The sequence below is a fragment of the Phalacrocorax carbo genome, chromosome 3, assembly GCF_963921805.1.
Source record: "Phalacrocorax carbo chromosome 3, bPhaCar2.1, whole genome shotgun sequence".
Classification (NCBI taxonomy): domain Eukaryota; kingdom Metazoa; phylum Chordata; class Aves; order Suliformes; family Phalacrocoracidae; genus Phalacrocorax; species Phalacrocorax carbo.
In genome coordinates this window covers 109,242,184-109,266,986 of record NC_087515.1, presented here as the reverse complement: position 1 = coordinate 109,266,986, position 24,803 = coordinate 109,242,184, and the positions used below count along the sequence as shown (strand labels likewise).

General features: G+C 39.7%; 1 long non-coding RNA gene across 1 annotated transcript in view; it reads left to right on the top strand.

The window, feature by feature from the left end:
• The first annotated feature begins 1,375 nt into the window (after positions 1-1,375).
• The window catches only part of LOC135312890 (uncharacterized), a 34,887-nt gene continuing 11,459 nt past the window's right edge, over positions 1,376-24,803 (top strand). Inside the window, exons 1-2 of the long non-coding RNA XR_010372511.1 lie at positions 1,376-2,028; positions 11,599-11,767. This is a non-coding gene — a long non-coding RNA (uncharacterized LOC135312890). The remainder of the gene's footprint in view (positions 2,029-11,598; positions 11,768-24,803) is intronic.

Below are 24,803 nucleotides of genomic sequence, written 5' to 3'. Positions count from 1 at the left end.
ATAGACAGTGCTACAAACATCAAATATCATGACATTATGCAACCCCATAGTACAATAATTCACCTGGGATTTGCGAATTCCTCACAACTAGAGAAAGGAACTGAAAGTATGTTCCCACAGACTAGCTGACTACTGATGTTGGATAAAGGGAGGCAGAAGGTGCAATACCAACTTCTACCAGTCTTCCAACTATATTTTGGAGATAAGACTGATTTTACTCAGGCAAAAAGACCATGGCATGCAGTCAGAAAGAGAAAGAATAGCATTACTTCATCCCTAGAGTGTGGTGGGGCACACCTCTGCAGCATCAGCCAGCTTGAAGTGACTCCTAAGTAGGACATTGACCCAACAAATCCCAGCATGGGATCGCAGGCTTTTTCCATGCATTGTTTAGGAGCCTAGTGCCAAACTTTGGTCTATGACTTTCTATGAGTGGTAGGGTACCTAATGCCTTTGCCCCTGTAGTCCTAATGTAATTCGTTGCCTGGTCTGTAAAATGGAAATAGTTTTATCGCTTGGGATGTTGGCAATAGAAATTGCAAGACACTCAAATATTGGCATAAGCCATGGTTAAAATAAACAAACATTGACAGATAGCAAAAAGGTGAAGAAAAAACTTGGATTTTAAAATATTTGTGGCTGTATTATATCCATTTTTTTGAAATGGCTAGCCGGGAAAAGAACCATTGAAAGTAACAGGGATAGAAAATTTTACAGATGATACTATTTTTATTTCTTGGCAATTGATGAAATACCATCCTTCAGGAAATAACCTGATTACCACAAAGTGCGAGAGGATTCGTTCCCTCTATCTTCTTAAGGTATTTTGCATTTATACCAGACTGTTGTGTGTTCTAAGTAGTAATTTTCCCAGATCTTCCTTTTGCTTTCCTCTCCCCTCTGCCCTTCCAGAATGGTTATGGTAAACGAAAAGGAAATTGGTGACCATTAAAAAAGATATTTGGCCACATATGTTGATTTCACAACACATGGAAAATAGTATGTTCCCTCTCCAATGTGGTCTTACTGCCTAACAGTCTGTTACTAATTCAAAAATAAAATGCAAAATAGCAAAAAAAATTGAAAGGCAACAATCTTACAATCAACAATCTAAAAGTTATTTAGGTGCAAAATCCCTGCAAAAACTATTTCAATGAGAAGTAGGAACTAAGGTGTTTGTGAGGATCTAGGCTATAGAGTTCATTTTCCACTAAATTACACTATTGTGCTTGTATTGACACTAGTATATTTTACCCATTTAATGGAGTACAAAAGCCCAATTTATCAATTTTCCTCTCGAATTACATTATTCCCATTATGGTGGAATATATTTATACCTCTTCATTCAAAGCTCTTTCAGTTCTATGACCAAAACATGATGAGCACAGGACAATGAGTATCAAAGTACTCTCAACTAATTTTGGGATCTAAGAGCATAAAGACTTGCTGTGAAGAGTTGAAATCCACAACAGTGGAAGAAAGTTGAATGTGTTGGACTCTGAAATATATTATAAAGGTGGAATAAAACAATCCTGTAGCATTATGGAAGATTGCGTTTAGAAAAATTTAAGGATGCATCATCAAGAACACACATGTTGGAAGATGCCAGAAGTCTGCAATCTTAATATGACCCCTTTCAAATTATGTCATGTGAAAGTGTCTTTAATTACAAGATCTCATAAAAGTTTTGTCACAGTCCCTGCCTAATTTAACACCCTGAATGACTGACACGGACAACACGAGTAGTAATTTGATACTTACTTTAATTTTCTTTTTTTGAGATGCAACCCTCCCTTCTGCTTCCTTTGCAAGATTCAAAACTAATCCTGAATGTAGAAATACTGTTCTTGTCAGTGTAGAAATACTTTCTATGGTACTCATGCCTAGTGTCCTAGCTCTTCTTAGCTGTTTATTAACTTAACTTCAGTGTGTTCCTTTGTTAAAGGATGTCATTATCCCTGTTTACAGATGGAAGAACTAATGTAAAGAAAGAATATTGTTAAGATTTCCAAACATGCCTAAAACAAGGTAAGACATGGAGGTTTTTTTCATAATTTGTATTAATAATGCAATTTCATAATTTGTGTGAGCTGGTAGCAAAGGTCCCTTGGACTATGAGGAACAATCCGGAGTACTTATCTATAAAACAGATTCCATAGACCATGTGGGGCCATAAAATGAGGAGCATGCAGTCACCTTGGAGAAGTCTGATTCAAGGGTCTCTGTAATTGTACACTAACAGTGTAACAGAGAAACTCTGTAACAGAAGTAAAGGTAAAACTTAACTCTTCAAGGTAATGCATGCAGAATTATGTTTCTTTCTTTGCAGTTCCTTGTCATACTTATTACACAGATTTCGTCTTCTGGAGTAGAGTGATGTGAGTGGGAATCTGATTCACCCCACAGCCCTCTGAACTGGTAGAGGGCTGGCATTGAATGAAGTGGAGGTGCCACTGGTGGGAAAAAAGTGTTAAATTTTTCTTTATATGAAATTCTTTTTTAATTCTTTATAATATAAGAATGTAATATCATGTGTTCTTTAAAAGTCTCTAAAAAAAGAGTGGTTCATGTGGAATTGTTTTATCCAAAGCAGGCCATATGAACAGTGCCACAGCAAAAAAAAACCCTATATGCAGATGCAGAAGAGAAACAAATGCAGCCGCATGACTGGGGCTGGTAGATGGTCTTCAGTGGGCTTCATAGATAATTGTTAGTAGTAGGACGATGCTTGTAACTCTTCTAACTTGGTTATTTCAGGCTGCTCATGTCTTTCTTTAGCCACTCTGCCCCCAGCATTAAAATGAAAACCCAGGTGTCATCCCACACCAGCTCTGCCTAAAATATCACATATCAGTCTTGATAATACCTTTACTTCATGTGCTTGTATTTTTGTGGTATGAAATAGAATAGACTAAAAGATCGTACCTGGATTGTTGCATTTCAGTACTTTCAATACAAATCCCTAAATAAAAAAAGTCCACAAACTGAAAAGAATTCCAATATCTCATCTTTTCCTTTGTTTATTCATGTTGGTTATAAAATTGAACCTTTTTTTTGTAAAAATGAGTTCTTGTCAGTGAAAATAATGCAACTCTTCCATTATGACATGTGTTCATTCAGGGTGTTTAAAGTGATTTGTGCATAGTTTAACTCCTTTTGAGAAGTTAATGCTGAGCTACACTCATAACAGGTGTTCCAGATCACTTATGTTATTTGATATGGGTATTAAAACGTATTGCATCTTCTGCCATTACCTGCTAGGAGAACTGATAGTAGCTGATAAATATGCAGATATTAAATGCAATTCCTTTAATGGAATTAAAATATTTCTGTTAGAAGCATAAAGACTTGTGATTTTCATGCAAGTAAATGTAATAAGGATGTCTTCTTTTTTCCTCCCCAAATGTCCGTGCCTGTAACGTACCATAAGGGATGAACTGCTGTTTTAACGACCTAGGGGGTTGCTTCTGGTAGCGGTTGCCCTTGGTGAAAAATGTATTTGCAAAGGATCTGGATGACCTTGTACTTTTGAGCCAGACCAGTGCTATTAGTATGTGATTTTGCTGAGAAACTCCCAAAGAGGCAGTTATATTATCTGTCACTACAAGTACAAGAGCACTATAGGAATATTGAAATCAGACATTGCATAAAAATAATACAAGTGGTACTTGCAATATCCTTGCATCAAAACAGCAAAGATTTCTACACTTTATTGATACCATAAGGTTTCAAACACACAAGTAGATTTTTTGTGCTCTCTTTCATTCAAGATAACACGTGTGAATGCTGAGCTACAGCATAATACATGTTCCAGATCTCCTTGAAGGCACAAAGTACTGGCGTCCTTCCTTTTTCAGTTTGTCATCCCCTTAAATCACTGGCCTATTAGCTATGGAGGAGTACATAGGAAAATAAAGAAAAAATAAGGATCTCAATCTCATCCCTAAGAAGTGGAAGTGTTCTTGAAATTCTGAAGTAGCCAATGGGCAGAGGAGGTAATTTCTCACCCAGATATACTAAAGAGAGGTTCCTGATGATTCATTACTTGTGATGTATCAGAAGCAGCAGTGACCTAAAGAATGAAGGCTGCCAGAAATCTGGGTAATGCACTTTTCAGAGGGGAGTTTTAGGCACAACGAAACTGGAGCTGGAGTCTTATTGCTATTTGCTTCCATATTAAAAAAAAAAAATTAAAAAACCCCCACTAATTCCTAAATAATCAGAAAGACTGAGATATAATGGGTGTGAATTTTGTTAAGGAGCAGGCTATGAAAGGCATAAACTCACCTGAGATTTTATTCTATAAAATAATAATTTGGGATTGTCCCCCTTTCTGTGATGCATCTGTTACTGACAGGAGCAGGAGTCCAGAGTAGAAAGGACCATAATACTCTGGAATGGAAAGGATCAAAGAGGAGAAGTATGTAATGTTTCAAGTGGTCACTGGCATTATAAGGCAGTAGTTGTCAACTAACTTGGATATATCTCATTAAAAAAAACCAAAACATAAAAACCCCCATACATCTAAGTTAAAGATAAAAAACATACAAACAACAACAAAAAAAAACCAACCTGTACAGCTGTTTGCAAGTTTCAACTCTATTCAGTTCAATTTCCTTTTGGATTTTTACATTCATTCTGGATACTCTCAGGACTGAGCTCTCGCTCTGGCTATATTCCTGTTTCAGTTAACATGCATGCATGTCCGTGTACAAGGTCTAACCTTATGCGCATTCAAACAATATTTTAATGCCTTTCTGAAACTGGTGGGACTTTCTCCTTCCTAAATCATGCATCTTTACAACAGCTGAAGCAAAAGACTTATATTTTTTATTCTTAAAGTCCTTTGCACCAAAGTATTTAGTATTTTGTGTAGGGAAAGACATAAACCAAAAAAAAGCTAGGAGAATCAGTCACCTCACCTTTTATATATATAAGCTGAACTTTCCGTTTGCTTTCTATTTGTAGGTGGGAACGTATTTAAGCTGCTATGCAAGTGCCTTTTGGAAAGTCAGCAAAGGCTATTATCGATTGCATCCTGGGCTTCCAGGGTTCCTGTATTAGTAAAGCCTACCAAATATGATCCTACAGGGTGCCGCTACTTTGGCCTTGATCTACTAGTGCACTTAAGCATATTGGTGGGATCTATTCACCAACAATACTTATATGCCAATGCACTAAGTTTTCTGTAATTATGAGCTACAGTTGGCAGGGTGAGAGAGCAATGTGAAGAAGCAGTTAGAACCCAGTATCACACTCGGAGTTGGGAAAAGAAGCCTTCAGGATTTTTTTTTAAACAATCTGAGAGTTGTTTTGAAATTTGCACTTACAATACAGTCCAAAATCTGGAAGGATGAGGAATAGCTTTCATGAAGGGAAATGAGTATTTAAGGAGAATTTGCTTATTTATTTTTCAATGTTAATGGCTTTCAATTTTCTGTTATTGTAGACTGCATTGCTGAGTTGGATCAAGTGGTTTGCATAGGAAGATAGGTGTCATTCTCCTCCTTTTACATTGGCACAGAGAGCTGAGATGACTTGACCAGGCTCACTTAACAGATCACGGCATACTCAGGCTTTGAATCCTAAAAAACCACAAGTGGTTAATAGTTCTCATGACAAACGCGTGTGTTGGGCTTGCATGGCAAGGTTTTGGTAGCAGGGGGTCTACAGAGGTGACTCTGTGAGAAGCTGCTAGAAGCTTCCCCCATGTCCAATAGAGCCAATGCCAGCCGGCTCCAAGGCTGACCTGCCACTGGCCAAGGCTGAGCCCATCAGCGATGGTGGTAGCACCTATGGGATAACATATTTAAGAAGTGGAGGAAAAAACTGTGCAACAGGAGCTGGACAGAGGAGTGAGAATATGTGAGAGGAGCACCTCTGCAGACACCAAGGTCACTGAAGAAGGAGGGGGAGGAGGTGCTCCAGGTGCCAGAGCAGAGATTCCCCTGCAGCCCATGGTGAAGACCATGGTGAGGCAGGCTGTGCCCCTGCAGCCCATGGAGGCCCACAGTGGCGCAGATATCCACCTGCAGCCTGTGGAGGATCCCACGCCAGAGGAGGTGGATGCCCAAAGGAGGCTGTGACTCCATGGGAAGCCTACGCTGGAGCAGGATCCTGGCAGGACCTGTGGCTCCATGGAGAGAGGACCCCACACTGGAGCAGGTTTGCTGGCAGGACTCGTGACCCCGTGGGGCAGCCACATTGGAGCAGTCTGTTCCTGAAGGACTGCGCCCCGTGGGAGGGACTCACACTGGAGCAGTTTGTGAGGAACTGCAGCCCGTGGAAAGGGCTCAGGTTGGAGAAGTTCATAAAGAACTATCTATCATGGGAGGGACCCCACGCTGGAGCAGGGGAAGAGTGTGAGGAGCCCTCCCCCTGAGGAGGAAAGAGCAGCAGAGGCAATGTGTGATGAACTGACTGCAACCACCATTCCCTGACCCTCTGCACTGCTTGGTGGAGGTGGTAGAGAAATTGGGAGTGAAGTTAAGCCCAGGAAGTAGGGAGGGGTGGGGCAAAGTTTTTTAATCGTTCTTATTTCTTATTACCCTACTCTGATTTGATTGTTAATAAATTAAGCTAATTTCCCCAAGTCAAGTTTGTTTTGCCCATGACGGTAACAGTTGAGTGATCTTTCCCTGTCCTTGACCCACAAGCCTTTCATTATATTTCCTCTCCCCTGTCCAGTTAGGGAGGAGGAGTGATAGGCTGGCTTTGGTGGGCACCTGGTGTCCAGCCATGGTCAACCCACCACAACATGTTATGAAAGAAAGAGGCATTCAGTGATGCATTTTATAGGGGACCCAAACTAATGAGCATTTGCTGAATGACACCATAGATAGGATGGTCCTTGAGCACAGCATAGGTACCTGGGTAAATGTAATGTTTTAGAAGACATATACGTTATAAATATACATACTTATATATTACCATACTACATATATAGTAATGTATACTATATATAGTAGCAAATATGTTACTATTTATATGCAATCACATGTATGGAGTATTTAGATTCTGTAGAAATCCTCTGTGAGGCTGTCTGGGTAGGAGTTCACAAGAAGTCTGTACCTACCTCTGATTCAAAGAACTTAAATTTTTTTGAGGAACTTGATTTTAGTTAATTATGTTAGAAAAGTTTACTAACAGCTTATAAAGCAATCACTTAAATTTAGCTAAGTAATTCTGATATCAAAACCAGTATGACAGAATATTTTTTGAAGACTGCTTTAATGCTTTATAGTTGGCAGATATTCTTAATTCTCCAGCACACCAGCCAATCCCAGAGGACTTTTAAGGAAAAAAAGTTGGGGTTGCAATATCTATACCAATCATTTCTGTAGTAGACAAGAATTTAAAAAGCAGCAGTTAATTTACTTTTCTGTTCCTCCTGTGACTGGAGCTGGTCATTAATTTTTAAATTTCTTTTAAAAAAATGGAAATGCTGTTTTTTATCTAAATGAAAATCTAAAATATTTCAACTTGTGAGTGAGAAAAGAAGTGGTGAGTGGGACTGACTCCATCTCTATGTTAAGTTAGTGATGTACATCAAATAAAACAACTGTCCTAATGATGCACGTGCTGCTATTGCAGACTATGCTTTCCTCACTGTCTTCTGTCAAAGCTGTTCTGTGTAAATAAATATATCTTCAGCTTCAGAGAGGGAGACTGAATTAGGCAAAGAAAGGATGGAAGCTGTAGATATGTCACATGCTATGTGAATGCCTTCCACTTGGGCTGAATACTCAAAACCTCAAGCCCCAAACTCAACTACCTTTTTTTGAATTCTCAAAAATTAAAGAATTAGAACATGGGCTCCAAACCTCAGGGAGCAGAATTTGTTAGGCTGTGCACTGTGGCAGTGAAAAATAAAGGGGGGGGGGGGGGGGGGGGAGAGGAGAAGGATGGCACCAAGAAAAGGAAGAAAACCGCTAACAAAGACAAAGCAAAACAGCACGAACAGAGAGGCAAAGAGGGTGGAGAGATTTTGTAGAACTTTATTGAAGGATGAATTTTTGTCTGTCTTTTCTTCACACTATTTCCCCTCATGCCTCCTACCTCACTTTCTTGCAATGTGTTTATTTCCTCCTGTGTTTTCATCATGATACGGCAACTAGAGAGGGATCTTTCTATGCTAGTTTACTTGTTTTTCATGGTTAGCACAAGAAGTACTCCTGTATCTTCTCCTGGTTAACTTGATAAACCAATTAGTGCTTGTTCAGTTGTACTGAATTCCATGCTTGTGGGTTTGTGGTTACATAATGTCACACCCTAACATCTGACAGAGAGCAAGGACACAAACTGAAGCAACTTTATTTCTGATCTACCTGTCATTTGTGGGTTCAACAATTAACATTTATATTCCATTAATATTGTCGTTTCTGGACAGAATGAATATGAAATCTAATCTGTGCTCTCCAGAGGAAATCACTGTAACACTTGAACATGTTACTGTTGAAGAGATTTGGGTCAAATATTGATTTTTTCCCAGTATGCCAGTATCAATCAGTGTATTTTAATTTAATTCAAAATACAAGGGACCAAAAGTTCATGGAAACTAGAGTTATACTGAGATGGAATAATTTTCTCAGGGCTGCTATCTCTCAGTCTGCTGACACAGTGAACAACAGAGATAAGTCAGTACTTTAAGAAACAGCTAGGTTGCTGGGTTGAGATAGTCTGTATTTATACTCATTCTGATAAAAGTGAGAAGCAATCTGTTAAGTGACGTCTCTCCAGAGGAGCCTGAGCAAGGTGGCCTTCAATAAGTAGTGTTAAAGTCTGAGGGACTGGGTTGGGGTGGTAGAATTGGTGGAGGGAACTGATTTAGTAGCGTATTATTATGATGCACAGGGAAACAAGGGTATATGTCAAAGATGCCTAATCTAGAATATCTCCAGCAGTGAACTTTAGAAAATAGACTGGCCATGGCAAACTCCAGTCGTAAGTAGAGAGTGAGAGCAAGCAATGTTGCTGAATGTGTACTCCTACTCAGACATTTAATACTCCAGTAGAACTATGGGATTCACAGAACTGATGGACTCTGGACATGGAGCTGAATTCCAGATGACTTCTGTATATTTACTATTAGGATTTCTGGACAATACAGGAAGAAGGTTAGAGAGATGTGAAAATAGATTTCATTGATTAGTTTACAGGGGAAAAGTTAGGAAATATCCCCCAAAACTGTAGATACATAAATTGAATGTTTTGAGCCATTATCTAAGATACAATGGTTTGGCCTGAAAGACATGAAAGGAACCTCTGCGTTGGTTCACACATCTCCTGTGAATTTGTATATTTGTTTCTATGACTGAAAGAGGTTTTCCTAGGGTCCAATGTTGTGCTGTATCCTCAGCTCAGGGATTCTAACAATCATGGCAGCTGACTCATGTTCAGTAAGTAGAGTTCAGATTATGAAATACCTTCTCTTGCTAACAAACACCTGCTCCTGCAGACAGATTCATTGAGACTAGTGGAGTTACTTGAGAGAGGGCTGACTAATTTCAGTGAGACTCTACTTTGGATAGTTATATTTAATTGTGTTTGAAAGGGAGTGGAGCTGAAACAAAGTACGGGGGGAAAGAAATCTCAGTGGTTCCTATGGATGTGCCCTCATAGTAGGCGAAATCCACATTCTTATCTGAGGTTTACCCCAAATCTCCCCCTGCTATTCACATCCCTTTAAATGCTTGCCTGCGTTGCTGGAGCATGTCTAGAGAAGGGCAACAAAGCTGGTGAAGGGTCTGGAGGGCAGGTCTTATGAGGAGAGGTTGAGGGAATTGGGGTTGTGTAGCCTGGAGAAGATGAGGCTGAGGGGAGACCTTATCGCTCTCTGCAACTACCTGAAAGGAGGTTGTAGCGAGGTGGGTGTTGGTCTCTTCTCCCAGGTTACTAGCAATAGAACGAGAGGAAACAGCTTCAGGCTGCATTGGGGAGGTTTAGATTGAATATTAGGAAAAATGTCTTCACTGCAAGGGTGGTCAGGCATTGGAAGAGGCTGCCCCAGAGAGGTGGTGGAATCACCATCTCTAGAGGTATTTGAAAAACATGTAAACGTGGCACTTCAGGGCAAGGTTTAGGAGTCATGGTGATGTTGGGTTGATGGTTGGACTTGATGATCCTAGAGGTCTTTTCCAACCTTAATGATTCTATGATTCTATGATTGAATATTGACACATTTTCTCAGACAGATCTATAGGATAAAGTCTGCTGTGCTTAAGAATAGTTCTAGCTTATCTACTTTGCAGTGAACATGTGAGTGAAACTTGCTTTGTTTCCCCAATTCTTTTCTATATCTGAGCATTTCTGACCTTTTTCCTTCCTCCTGCACCAGAAACTACAGGCATGTGTGTTTATGTATGGTTACTATTTAAATCCTCATTTCAGATGCTCTGCCTCACATCTGACCAACAAAATGTGCCTCAGCCAGGAAATTAAATTAAAATAAAATAAAATAAAATAAAATAAAATAAAATAAAATAAAATAAAATAAAATAAAATAAAATAAAATAAAATAAAATAAAATAAAATAAAATAAAATAAAATAAAATAAAATAAAATAAAATAAAATAAAATAAAATAATCTCTTTGAGGTTGGTGATTGCTGACCAGAGCACTGTTAAGTCAGTCATGATGATACTCATAGGTAGACCATGTGAATGACTCTGCCAACCTCTGAAGAAAAGACAAAAACTGATCTGTGCACTAAGCACACATAAGCACATCTTGAAGTATCTTATCTGTGTCATCTGATTTTGAAAGCTGAGTTGGAAGCCTGAGTTCCCAAGTGGAACATCCAGAAGGAGATGGGCAGCAAATGAGCCAGAGCCGGGGGTGGGGGGCAAGAGTGAAAGGGAGAACAGGGGAAAAGGCTTCATGATTCAAGGTAGTTGTTGCAATTTGCTCCTGCACAGTATTTAATAAAGAAGTGTTTTGAGTTATCCTCTGGATCCTCCATTGATTCTTGTACAGGAGGCCAAGAGTCCTAATTCAGAGATGTCGTGATCTGGGCAAAATTTGTCACTGTGCATCCTGCCAAGGGATTTAAGACACCTCCAAAAAGGCCAGCACACTTTTTAGCAGCAACCCCTTATCAGTTGAGTCATGCCACTGATGTGGTTGTTGCAGCCCAAATTAATCTGCCACTCCAAGTAGAACATTTATTTCCTCCCCACTGACTTTCTACTGGTCACTGACTTGTGGTCTTGCTGCCTTGTAATAATGAAAACTAGAGCAAAGTGTCCTTTCTGTGCATGCATTCAGCTCTGGAGTTACTCTTTTCACTGCAACTTCATTCACTGCAATATCACATAGACCCGTCCTGCTCTTGGTATTTCTGTTTTATCTCTGTGTACTCTCAATGCAAAGCCTAGTTTCATGCTAATGCCCATATTTAATGAGGACACACAAATGTATGTGGATGGTAAAGGAGCTTCAATTTATTTTAGGACAGAAGAAATATGGGTTGGTGTAAATTCTGAAAACCACAGCAATGGGCAAGTCTGCAAACTGGCCCTGCACCCAGAATTTGAACAATTTTTCCTTACTCTTCCATGTACCTTCATCCACAAACTCTGGGGCTGCTCTCTCTTTCAGGTGAAGATCTGGCATCAACACTGGTGAGTCCCATAGCAGGAGAAGGAAGGTAGAAGAAACAGACCCGACATGACCTGATGACCTGGAAGTTACACTGGACAAGGTGCTAAGAACCTACTGGAGATGACTCTGTGGGAGAAAGAAGCAACAGGGTCAAAGTCACAGACCAGTAAGTGCGTGCCACTATCTTTGTGACTGTTACTGAAGAAACAGCCGCAAGAGTGGGAACATTTCCCAGGCAGTAAACAATATAATAAGTACTAGAAAAACTATTGTACTCTTATGTTCTGGGTCGCCTCAGATGGAGTTGCAGGGAGTACTAGGGGCTTTACCTCTCACTCCTGTTCACCCTCTGTCATGTATGATCCGAGACAGATTTACACATGTGAAAATTTAAGAGCAGAAGTAAAATTTTACTCCAGCTACATCCAAACTGAGTGTGAAGCTTGTGATCTGTTTCCCTTGCGTGTTTCTGTTCATAAATCTATTATTGCAGCAGACTCTTATGCTGTTATGCTTACAACACTGTCCCAGACAACGCAAAAATCCCAGATATTGTACAAAATGAAAACGTCTCTTGATGTTTGTTGAACTTCAGATCCTTCTGTTTTCTGGCTATATGGCTGAGAGAAGGAGGAGATCTATTCTGTTGCTTGTAATTTCTCTTCCTTAATTCTGCACCCTATTCACCTATGTGTAAATATTCCTCTTTTTTATTTTGCTATTGGTGCCTGATAAAATTTTGTTTTATTTAGAAGGAACAGAAAACAAACAACGTTCTTGGTTGAAAGAAGTTTACAGCAACTCCAGTAGCTACCAGTCTTGCTCATTTGGTGGCAAGCTGATGAGTGAGTGAGCCATGAAATATCTGTCTTTCATGTAGATAACCAGTTTTTTAATGGAATTCTGTAAAAATCACCCTCACTTCAGACCTGATATAATTTCCCTGCTGTGCTAACTTTTTCTCCTTCTTCTTTGACTCACCCCCACTCTTCTCTTCCTTGGAGTTTTATTCCATTGGCTTTGTGAGGTATGAACTAGTCACAGAGTCTTTCAACATTCCTTTTCCACCTGTCAAATGGTCTTATAATTTTAACTAGCTGGTCCTTATTTGCAGAGTACTTAAGGCAATTCTTAGGTAAGGTCCGATAAGTTTCCTGCACTGTTGCTGTATGGCTTTACCTTAACTGAATAGTCAAATCACACACCCTCAATTCAAGGATAGATGAGTCAATTTTTTAATTCTGGTCATTTGACTGTGCCCACTACCAAAAGATGCAGAAGGTCCCTCTACTTTAGGTTCATATGAGGACAGATTTTGGCATAGGCACCATGCAATTCAGTCCCTAAGGAATCTAAGCTCCCAAAGAGCCATCACAGCCTCCAGAACAACCAAGGATCTTGAGGAAGGAGAATATGAAGGATAAATGAGTTGGAAAAATAGGAAGGGGGGAGGGAGGAGGTTGGTTGCCACATACTCCTAATCAGTACTCCACACCAAAGAGTCCGAATCGCCCTCTGAAGGCTTGACTGACTATTCAGTGAAAGTAAGCTTTTATATCAGCACTCAGCTTAGGCTGATGCAAATACCTGCTCACTTCCCCTCTGCCCCTCATGCCCCTTTAATAAGGAGAAAATTGGTTCCCCCTTTCTGAACAAAGGTCTGTAGCTAGGAGAGAGCATGTTCTCCCTGGCTGAGTAACAGCTGGGGAAAAATGAATAGACCATATGCTGGAGAGCTGCCGCCAGAATATTGGGACAAAGCTGTGGACCACTGCCAAACCTCACAGCTAAAGCCACGGCAGCCAGGCTGAGGGATGGAGGGAGACTGCTCAGAAACACACTGTCAGGGACCCTGCACTGGTCTGCTTTTAGAGACTGCAATGTAAAAATCCCCAATGAAAGAAGGAAAAATATCTTGTTTTCAGAAAGCTCCTTGGAAAAGGAAGTCATTTACACTGGTGGCCCTGAACATCCTTGTTAAAACTTGCCTAGTTCCCTTATGCTCTCCTTTTTTCACCTGCCTGATCTCAGGAAAGCCCAGACCGTTGTAGAATTTTATCTGAGGGAGTCAGTGGCTCCTGATTTTTTTATTTCACCTTTTTCACCCTTACTCCTTTTTCTCCAGAAGCTGGTTCATTACCGTTTGTCCTGTGATCTAGACTCAATGGCAGGATGGGGTCTGCTCAGGCAGCCATTGTGAACAGCTATAACAATTCTGCAGCCTCTGGGAGAGTAGCTTAGTTTGTGAAGACTTTTATGCAACAGAAATTGATCTGCAACATGTTCACTCTGAAACTTTTTTACCTCCTACCTGTAAACTGATTATATATGCTAGTCTGTTCCAGGCCCACAGAGGACACCCTTGGTGGTGATGTATAATTTTGTTAGAGGTGGACCAGAGAGCTGAAGCCAATAAACTCAGTGAGCTGTGGGAGAAAAATTAGGAAGGAGCAGCAGCAGCCCTCAGGCAAAAAAAAAAAAAAAAAAAAGAAGAGGCTCAGACCCAGGCATAAACTGTAACCCCACGAGCTGTGGGACACAACCATTTCTTTCATATGAAATGTCACTGTGAGCTGGGATTGTTGGGAGCCGCTGGCACATTCTATACTTCGTACTAAGTCTGTATTGTATGTGCACACCTGATCAGTCTTACTCTGTGTATGTGTAAGTCAATGACTAACTTGATAAGTGGGGAAACAAAATAGAATTTTGTCTAAGTTTTGGTTTTTAAAAAAAAGTTTTAAAGTAGGGCGATTCTTTACAGAAAGAATATATGGCTGCAATTAAAAACCATGGTTCAGGTTTCTAGTAAGAATCACAGTCATTATAGTCCTAATTACATTTCTTTAATCAGACAGGTGTCTTCTGAAACTTTGTACTTTAGAACAGAGTATCTGCTTAGAGACACTTAAACAAAAATGGTGAAACACTTCATGTTAATCGATTGTGACTGATTTAAGAGAAACCTAATTGCCTACATTGCTGATAGTTATTTGTCTAACAAACCTAAATGAAAGCAATTGGAAAAAAAATCCTTAGGTAATGTTTTACACTTTGTTGGTTATTCCTCTGTAATTAGTAATTTTAGATTCTAGATATCCAGTCCAGTGTAACTTGTCATATATTGGCTTATAATGTTTAAAGGGAAAAATAAATGAGAATATACTTCTGGAATGGGAGTGGTATCTACCAAATTTCCTTTTATATATGCACAACAAAATGGATTGTTAAAAATAATCCCCTGAGGACGGTGCCTCTTTTGTCAGTTTTCTACCAGAGTGCACCCTGCACTCTGACAGAAAATTGCTCATTAATCTCCAAGGAATGACCAGTTTTTCAAAATAGTCACTCAACTATGCTACCACTGTTAATTTTTTAAGCATTATGGGTGCCATTAATTGCTTGATGTGGTTGGTAACAACAGTAATCCTTTCAAATGGGACATTAACTCCAAAACAAGTCATTAGCTTTTGTCCACATACTGTAATTAACACTTACCTTCCAGGAGGTAAGCATCATGCCTTAACAGAAATTGCAAAGACTGTCACGTCACTGAAGATTCGGCAACTTTCTAATATTCATATTTAGTCTCAAGATATTATGGTGGGGTGATTTTTAGGGTGAGCATGGTTTTATTAGCAGCCACTTGCATTTGGAGTGGTAGGCATAGTCAAGGTAAGGGATCTGATCTGTACTTTCAGCCTGGGGAGAGTTTCCCCTTCTTTTTTCCCTCCAGATGTCTTTGCTTCTTAAGATAGGGAAAAGGTATGGGTGTCTCAAATTGCATCTTCTTAGATGTGTGGGATAGAACCGTATTTGGTCACTTGGCAGGGGTGCATTGCACCATCTCTGGAGCAGAGCAGAAGTTGTAGCTGAGTGTGTAAAAGGGAAACTGGGGATTGCTTGGGACTGAAAAGACAGGAAAGAATATAGTATATTTTCCTACCTCATACACAGCATACATTACCTTTGCAACCTCTGCTCATGTCTGCTACATCTCATCTCAGTGGATGCTAGAATGAGAGGTGAAGAAAGAGGGAACAGCTGACCATCACAGAGTGGAAGAACCTGCCAGAACTGGAGCTGCTTAGATGTCAATTTTGCAAAGAAAAGCCATGTCTTTGTTTTAGGGGAGGAATTGATTTTCGGTGTCTGTTCCTCACTTTAGTACTTTTCTTGATTAAAAAAAATGTAGGATTAAGGGATGGCTGTGCATGTAGGCAACATGGAGCCCAAAATCTCTGCAATGGTGTCAGTTTTCCCCCAAAGCTACTTTTATATGATTCTGGTGACACTTCTAATTGATTATGGTATGACTTCAGACTCCATTTATTTGATTTTGCAGTCTGGGGCCAAACCCAGTGTGTTGAAGTACACATACATGGGCAGAGAAATGGGAGGTCATAACAAATTTTTTTTTATGTTTAAAAAATCAGTTTTTTCTTTGGTCTATGCTTAAAAAAAAGAACAAATCTAACCTACAAAATAAACCTCTAGTAATGTATTTAGTTGAGATTTTTTAAAAGACATACAAGATTCTATGATTTAAAATGCATGGTCTCCCTGAAAAACCTAAGAAGTTTGTGCTTCTATGCTGCTAAATCATATTTAATATGCCTGTTTATATTGGATTCACTAGTAGCTTAGCTCAAATTGAAGCAGAGCATTGGTATATCATTCCTCCAGGACTAAAATGTCAGCTACTGACACAGTCTCGAATATTTTCTGTTTCTGGAATGTGCTTTTTCAGAACATTTCTTGGTGGTATCAAAGGGCACTTCCCAGTGGCAGCTTCTGCTGGTTGAGAAATTAGTAACCTGGAGATGCTCATAAGTCTTGCCTGCTCTGTTCAGAGACAGTAAACACTCAAGCAAATTACACGCAAGTAATACTCCCTGTAGACACTCCAAAGAAGGCACTGGAACTTCCTAACCCTGCAGCAAATATGCAGTTTACTTCAGCATGCCTAGTTTATCTAACTCTTCTTTATCTAGTTATTCCCAGACTTTGGCCTACAGGTCTTTTTTTACCCCAGTTTGCCTAATACCATGGAGTGTGTAGAAAATGCTGGTGTTAAGTCTCATTACATGTGCTTTAGCCATAAGGTCGTTTGTGTAATATTCTTTGGGTGTTGCTGTTGTCTAGCGGTGTTTTATGTTCTCTGTGCACTTGGAAGTATTACAGAATTTCCACTACCCTATTTTAATACACTTCTTCCAGGTTTTGGGCATCTTGCATTATTTTGACCCTTAGCTTTCCAATTTTTTTTCAGCTGGAGTTATATTCTTTTTGTGGTTGTTTAATAATATATTGAATCATAGAAATGGCAGAGGTGAAGAGCACCAACACCTGAGTTAATATAACTGCATACATTCTAAAAGAGAAAGTGTTTTTCACTTAGATCAGAAGGATTTTGGATTTCAGACTTCATTTATCCAAATATTTAGGGATTTTGATTGCTGATACCATTTTCTGTAGTAGCCGTTCTGAGCTGGATGTATGTGCCGTACACTATAAATTAGAGACGAAAAGTTTTAAAGCATATATATTTAAAGCTATGCAACCAAATATAACAGGGTTTGGTAAGAGCTTATATTAAATAGGTGGCTGGCCCAGGAAGACTGTTTTCATATGGTGATAATGAGTATTGACTATCATTATCTAATATTTGGGCAGAGTTAAGGTTGTCGACTACAAAGGCAGTATAAAGATTAAAACTGTATAGATACACCTTTGAAACTAAAGGTCATTTGTCTGCATCAGTGTGTGTTTTTTCAGGGAAATGCTCAGCTCTCTAAATAAAATCTTCATGGGATTATTTTCAGATTATTTGACTGCAGCTCGTGTAAAAGGCTTTGTTAATTTTATGGATTTATGTACAATTTCTTTAAAATAATCTTTTTACAAGTGGGCCAGTAGATCATATTAAACCACGGGATAAATATTAGTTTTCTTGCAGCTTCTTTTATTCTTGAAGAGATGTAAGTGTGGCTTACTGTCCGTGGTAAATTAATTTATGGTATTTTTCAGGAAGTTTGCAGCTTGCAGAATGGACAATGAGGGTATTTGGTAAGATATCCACTTTAGCTTTTTTAAGAAATGTGTTGGGAAAGAGTTCCAACAATAAAAAGGAAAAAAAAATGGGGTTAAACTTGGGAAAACCTGAGTGGTCTTAGTGAAACTAAGAAGATAACATTTACTTTGGAGGTGATGGAAAGTATCAAACCAAGTTTTTCTCATCCAGGGTCTGCTGAGTCATTGGGCAAATAAATGGAAGATGAGAATGCAGGTTTTTTTAAAGCTGTCCCTCAAGTAATTTTTTTGTAATTTTTAGCAGGGGTCTGAACATAAAGCATTTAATTTTGATTTCAAAAGGACATTTTGTGTTGGATTAAACAACATTTACTCTTTCTTTTAAGGTTAAAAAATTGAAAAATAGTCTGTTTTTCATCTTGGCAGCTAACTAAAAAATTCCTTATTCACAGTGCATTCTGCAGACCAACATTTTCTTGGTGGATGCCAGTTGTAAAGGCATCCACAGGTTTGCAAAATTTTTCTGGACATATTTGCATAGCCATGCTTACCCCTAGAAAAATAACATTTCAGATGGCTGCAACAGTAAAAGAAAAAAAGGAGCTAGAGGTTATCTACCAGTACCACTTCTATTAATAATAGTCTGTGTCAAACTGGAGGAGGCAATGGCAAGAGCGGCTGTGCCCATGCTTGCCCTCATTGCCTGGGTCCCCTCTCATCAGTTTTAGAGAATCTGAGGAGATGTTAAGACAATGATATAATTCCAATTTTCCTTCAAAGCTCTAAGGAGCTTTCACATGCAACAGCACCCCTAGGGTACTTTCTTATTCTCCGAGGGTGCAGATAACATAGCTCATATTTTGACTTGGGAATTGGTTTTCCTCCTCTTTAAGAGTGGTCAGAATCAGCAAGTGATGTGAAGGTAGGAGATTTTTAGTGCAGCAGCGGTGACAGCATAAAGAACATCAATCTGTGTGGAGCTTCTGACAGGACAACTGCAGAACCATTGTAATTCAAGATTTCAGTAGCCTAAAGTGCAAGTCTGTTGAGACCATACTTTTCCAAGTCCACAGGAAGAGAAAACGGGACAGCAAGGTTTTTAGGAGTTTGGCAGAACATAGCCTGTGGTGAGAGGCTAGATGGGATAGTCTGCTTCATTAGGTCAGCTTGATTAAATAGCTTGTATCAGGAGTATTCATGCAGCCATAGAAAAGCTGAATAAACAGAGTAGGTACTATTTCCTGTGGAAGTGGAAAACTGTGGGATCAGAGGGCTGAGGATTTGATGGGGAGCTTAGGCTCTTGGAGAGCGATCCCTGTAAATCTGTATCTGTAGGGTTTGATAGTTCCACTGAACCTGGTGGGAGTTCAGAACCTGCATCGCTTTTCAGGATTTGTTTTGCACCAGCTAGGTTGAGTTGTCTGACATGCGAGAACATGAGCTCAGTGCTGCAGACAGCATTCCCGAGTCTGTCTTGATATGAGAAAGCACCTGCCCATGTGTTTAGATCTCACTGGAGCTAAGGAGATTTAAGTTCAGGTTTAAAATTAAACACATGCTTAGACTTGTTGCTGAAGAGGAATGAACTTAAGTGTTTGCTGAATTGAGGCCCAGATGCAGTAAAGAAGCTCTTTTATGCGTTTAGTTCTTCTTTTAAAATTCCTTATTCCTGCAGGGTGTGTAGCCACCCTTCACTGTCAGTACAAGAGAAGTGATGGTAGTTCAGTAGCCGTGCTACAAACCTTCAGCTCCCTGAATCAAATGCCAAACTGAAACGCTGAAATGAGCAAGGGGATGGCTTACTCTTTCCTAACCCCTGATTATATCGTTAGGGTGATAATATTATTTAAGCCTAATGTATCACAAGGAAATGGTTTCATTATTATCCAGTGGAGCCCCCATAACAATGCCATGGTGACTGAGGCTGTAATGAGGAACTATAGGATTTCAATGGCAAAAGGGATTCATTACTAGTCCATGACCTCATGATGAAATCATTACAATGCAGTCAGAGATATGAAGTTATTATGGGAAAACTATTTCACTGCAAGTCTATAAGGACCTTTTTGACGGTGCCATTATGAAGCCATTTCATTGTAAGGTTATGATGGAAAAATGGTTTCAATGAAACCCTATTATGGTTTAAAAACAGACTAAATGGTGTCAGTGGAAGTTATTCCTCCTTCTAAAAGCTAAAGGAATTAAACAGACCTCTATCTTTAAACCAAAACAAAGGCAAATTAGATGCATGACTTACACTTGATCAGGAGAGAAATTATGATCTCTTGTGAACAGTCAAACACAATTTTAGCTTGAGTTATCTAGGAGGAAAATAATGGTTACTGAGTTTCTAGGATCTTCTTTAATTAAGTAAATCAAAATGAAATATCATCCTCACATAAGAGTTTACATTAAATAACATTCTTCCAAATCCTCCTTGCTCTATTACAAATTAGTGTATTGCAGTTTCTCATTTTTCTTGTGGTTGTAGTGTTTCTGACTTTCATTTGTTGTGATAAGGGTAGCTGTGGCATACCTCAAAAATAAATTAAAATTCCACTGCCACTCCCAGTCTAGGATTTTGAGTGACATCTGAGACTGACTGCTGAAGTAAACAGTATATTTCAAAACTGAGTAAAAATCCCCCTTCCTAAGACTGACATCTCATCAGTAAGATGGTTACTATTTATCTGGTTTAAAATCTAACCTAATATAATAATCTGCTCTATCACTGGTGCTGGGGGGGAATAAAATATACATTTAAAAATTGTTCTGGGTAATGCCACCTCACTATGAGAGCATTAGAGCAATATTTCCACAGAGGAGAGTGCCTCTGAAGTATCTCTGGGTTTTCCAGGTAGAATATAGAAACCTTTCTTGTCAGTGCTGTTTTGTTTTCAATGAATAATTACATAATTTTTGGTCAAAAAGTTCAGTTAAAGATGGTCTGATAATGCAGGGACTTGGATGTGGGACTCCACAGAGGTTGTGGTGTGTGAGCGTCCACTGGCCATTCAGGAGGCACTGTTCTGGGCCACAAGGTAGAAAGTCTATCCCAAGGCCAAGAACTCTTTTACTCAAATGAAAGATTTCTGCAAAATGTTCCAGGTTGGAAAATGTTTCCATGAGCTTTAGTTAATGTAGGTATTAAATGTGCTGGGGTATTGCTACGGGTTACAAAACCTAGATTCTTAAAGGGGAATTTCAAAACCAGTTACTTAGGTGGGGGCTCTTTTCACCCTTTTCCCTCAATATGTGTGTAAAATGATCTGGCAGACTGTCATAGAGACCCATTCCTTTTATTACCAAACCACAGTGTTGGGTGTGAAATCTTGTGAATAGTAGTTGGTGTGTCCTTGTTAATCTGGCATCCATGTGCTCTAAGATAGCTTGAAACACAATCATTGGGGTTTTATGCATCTTTGTCTCTGAAGACTGTCACCTCTGAGGACATATTTTTGGATGAAAAGGGCAAGGATTCTCTTGTGCTGCTGTAGAATCCCAGCCCTTTGCAAAAACTAGGGTTGAAAGCAAAGCCTTGAACAAGAGGTTTCCTCTTCAAAACCAGTCTCAGTGGTTTACATGAATTTGAATTATACCTGTTACATCCCCTTTACAGAGACCTTAAATAGATGCTCACTGTTCTTTTTTTGGAACACATGCCATTTCTGTACAGCGACAGCAACAGAAAGTTAGATTAGCAAATGACGAATGAGCTCTATATTTCCCATTTCAGATAAACCAGAAATTATAGATTTTTAAAGTGATTTTGGTATTAAAAACTATGACCCGGCTATCAGTTCATCAGTCAAATAAATATAATCAAATACGCTAAAAGATATATTTTGTCTTCTGATACGTTGTAAACCAGGAATAAATAAGGTGTCTCACATTTGGTAAGGAAAGCCGCTGTGCAGGACTGCAGAACCATGTAATATCCCAATATCAGGCGTCTCAAATTCTGCCATCCTCATTCTTTTCAACTTCTTAATAAGTTCAAAACCTGTTTGATGTCCTTGGAACAATACCATCAATCTCTGTTATCTCTGTTAATGGGGAGGTTATCCTGGAAAATGGTATAAACTGGATATTGCAGGTACTGTGGAGCGTATGGCAGAGAGAGACCTCTGAAAAAGTCAGTATATTGCCAGCTTAGGTCTGCTATTACTAGAATTGAGCTTGAGGTGATAATTCTTCCTGGACTCAGTGATTCCTGATGATTAACTGGATGCCCGTATCACAGCCCCACTAAGGTGGGTGCCGGGAGTGTGTACTGCCTCAGGCACTGTTCAGCACAGAGACTGCCTCTAAATGTTTATGTCATGCAACATCCAAGATAGTGTGAAAGGTGGAAGGCAGCAAAACATAGGATGGACGGGCCCGGTCACATTTCCAGGTAATGCTGCTATTGAGAGGTCATAGTCCTTGCCTAAGAACAAATACCTACAAAGATGCTTTTCAGATACTTTGTCCTCCTCACCCTCTATTAGCAGTAGCCTTATAGTAGCAGCACTTGCCAGGGGAGTGAAGTCTTAGTTTCGGATTTAGCTTGGATGAAAGAATTCATACCCTGTATCTCTTTCTGGTTCTGAAGAGTGCTATGTAGCATGGTGTAGTACCTGCGTGGTCTCTCCATGCACTTCCACTGGGCTGCTGCAGTCACTTTGTACCTGGCTGGGCTTGTGAGCTGCCTACTGGGGGATGAGAGGGGACATGGACATCAGGCTTTAGACATCATCTGCCTGTGGACTGCAAATCACAGAGACACACTTGTCTGATGGTTTGTACTTCTGTGATCAGTCAATATATCACTACCCTGCTCGTTCTTCACTGCATCCAGCTGATGTGCCAATGGCGAAAATCGTCATTAGTCTTTCACATTTTGTTCTGCTTTTTTATTATTCCAGGGTCATCCGTTACTCCTTGTCCTCTTCTGCTTCAATGGTGACTGTTATCTTCATTTAATCAGCGAATTTTATGGCCACCATACTCCTCTTTTCCACTCTAAAAGTTATTAATGAAGAAATTAAATAGGATCTGTCTTATTAAATAAATTTACTCTTAGCAAACTCTGATCTCTCTCTCTCTTGCTCTTTGACTTGGTAACACCCCTTTCAAATGGACCTGGAAGAAAACACAGATGAAATGAAATCACTGTGTTGGCCAACTTAGACTTCACAGCAATGCATACATATTTCAATTTGAAGAACAATTTTCCACATGGTACTGGAATGCATATATGTTAGATGATTGCCTCTTCTTTGCTTGAAAACAAGAACATTATAATTATTTTGAAAAATAGTAGGCTCCATTCTGGTTATCAATACTTTCTTATCTAGTTCTTTGCTGGTGACTTAATGGAATATTTTCTTGATACCCGGTTTGACAATTGTAATTTGACTAGTGATTTTATATGACAAGTAGGATACACACAACTAGTGATTTCTTTATGAAGAAGGTTAGCTAGAGTGGGGGGATAGAGAAAGACAGAGTTTGGTATATAATGTTGTGTTAGTTTTGGCTGGGATAGAGTTAATTTTCTTCACTGTAGCTGGTATAGTGACGATGGCAAATTGATGTTTTAGTTGTTGTTAAGTAGAGGCTCAGTGCCACTAAGTAGTGCCTGTAGCAGTCAGGGACCTTTCCAGTTTCCTGCGCTCTGCCGCGTGGGTGGGGGGCTGGGAGGGGTGGGGCCACAGCCAAGACAGCTGACCCCGACTGGCCAATGGGATATTCCATACCTTATGACGTCATGACCAATGTATTAACTGAGGGAGTTGGTGCACGGGGCAGAACGGCTATGGCTCGGGGACCGGCGGTGTCCGGTTGGTGGGTGGTGACCAGCTGCAGCACTTGTTCTTTGTTTTGGTTGTTTCTTCCACCATCCCCCTGCCCCCCGGGTTTCGCCTCTCTCTTGTTATTCTCCTTTTCATTACATTATTATTGTTGTTGTTGTTGTTATTGTTTATTTTAATTATTAAACTGTTCTTATCTCAACCCACGAGTTCTCTCACTTCTACCCTTCTGATTCCCTCCACCATCCTGCCGGCGGGGGAGTGAGCGAGTGGCTGTGTGGGGCTGAGTTGCCAGTTAAACCACAACAAATGTGAGAAACCACTAACAAAAGTTACTGAAGGAAATACTAATCTCTCTATGGATCCATTCTTAAAATGTCTGATATAATTGAGTACATCTTAAAGTAATATCTGTTTTGATGCTAAGCACCATAGGCCTACATTACTATCTGAGGGAACGTCAGATGTCCCATGTTTCCAAAGTCTCGACTCTGGTATTCTTTTTTCATAATTATTGCTACTTAGAAATAACTTCAGGGAGCTGGTTATCTCTGGATGTCTCTAAAATGTGGGCTGGATACACCTTCCTTTCCTTGGTGGGCCATAGTTTGCTTCCAGCTTAGACACCTGAATTTCTGTTGCAGCAGAGGGATGGTGATCATCCCCATCCTGTTGTAACACACAGAGTCAGGATGAAGTAGTACACTGGTGGGTTAGGAGGCATGCTGGGTCACCACAGTTTAAGACATGCTTTAGCCATACATATAGAAAGCTTAAAGAAAGATTTATAGAAAGCTTATAGAAAGTTAATGGACGTTGGGCATTATGAATTCTCTTTGTACTCTTCTTACTTGCTTTGCGATAACGTTAGCACATGAATAACTTGCTCAATGACAGCTGGTGTTCAAAGCTGCCATTTGGGGCTCATCTGCAGCAGATTTTTTTTTCTTTCAGTTCCCAAGTAACAGCAGCTAAAGGAAATGCAAAAGTGAAACAAAAAATAGGTTGTAGCTCGCAACAAACACATGGGGAGCTCCTAACCTTTACAAACACGGAAAGGACCTTCAGCCAATTGGCAGTTGGTTAATGAAAAGTCAAACTCTTTGGTGAACACAAGTCAATTTGAAAAGTGTCATGAGTCTGGACTAAAGAGCACCATTGTGTTGTTACCAGTAGCCTTTGGGGAAGAGAAATAGGATACTCTGGTTTGTTAGAGTCACAGTCATCCACTACTCACATGATACCCATCACACGTGATACACAACATTCATATCATACTCAGAGTGACATCCTGATCTCACATGAATCAAATGTTTCCTTACATATTTTCCTGACCACATTGCACACTTTTTAAAAGAGTGATTCTAAATACAT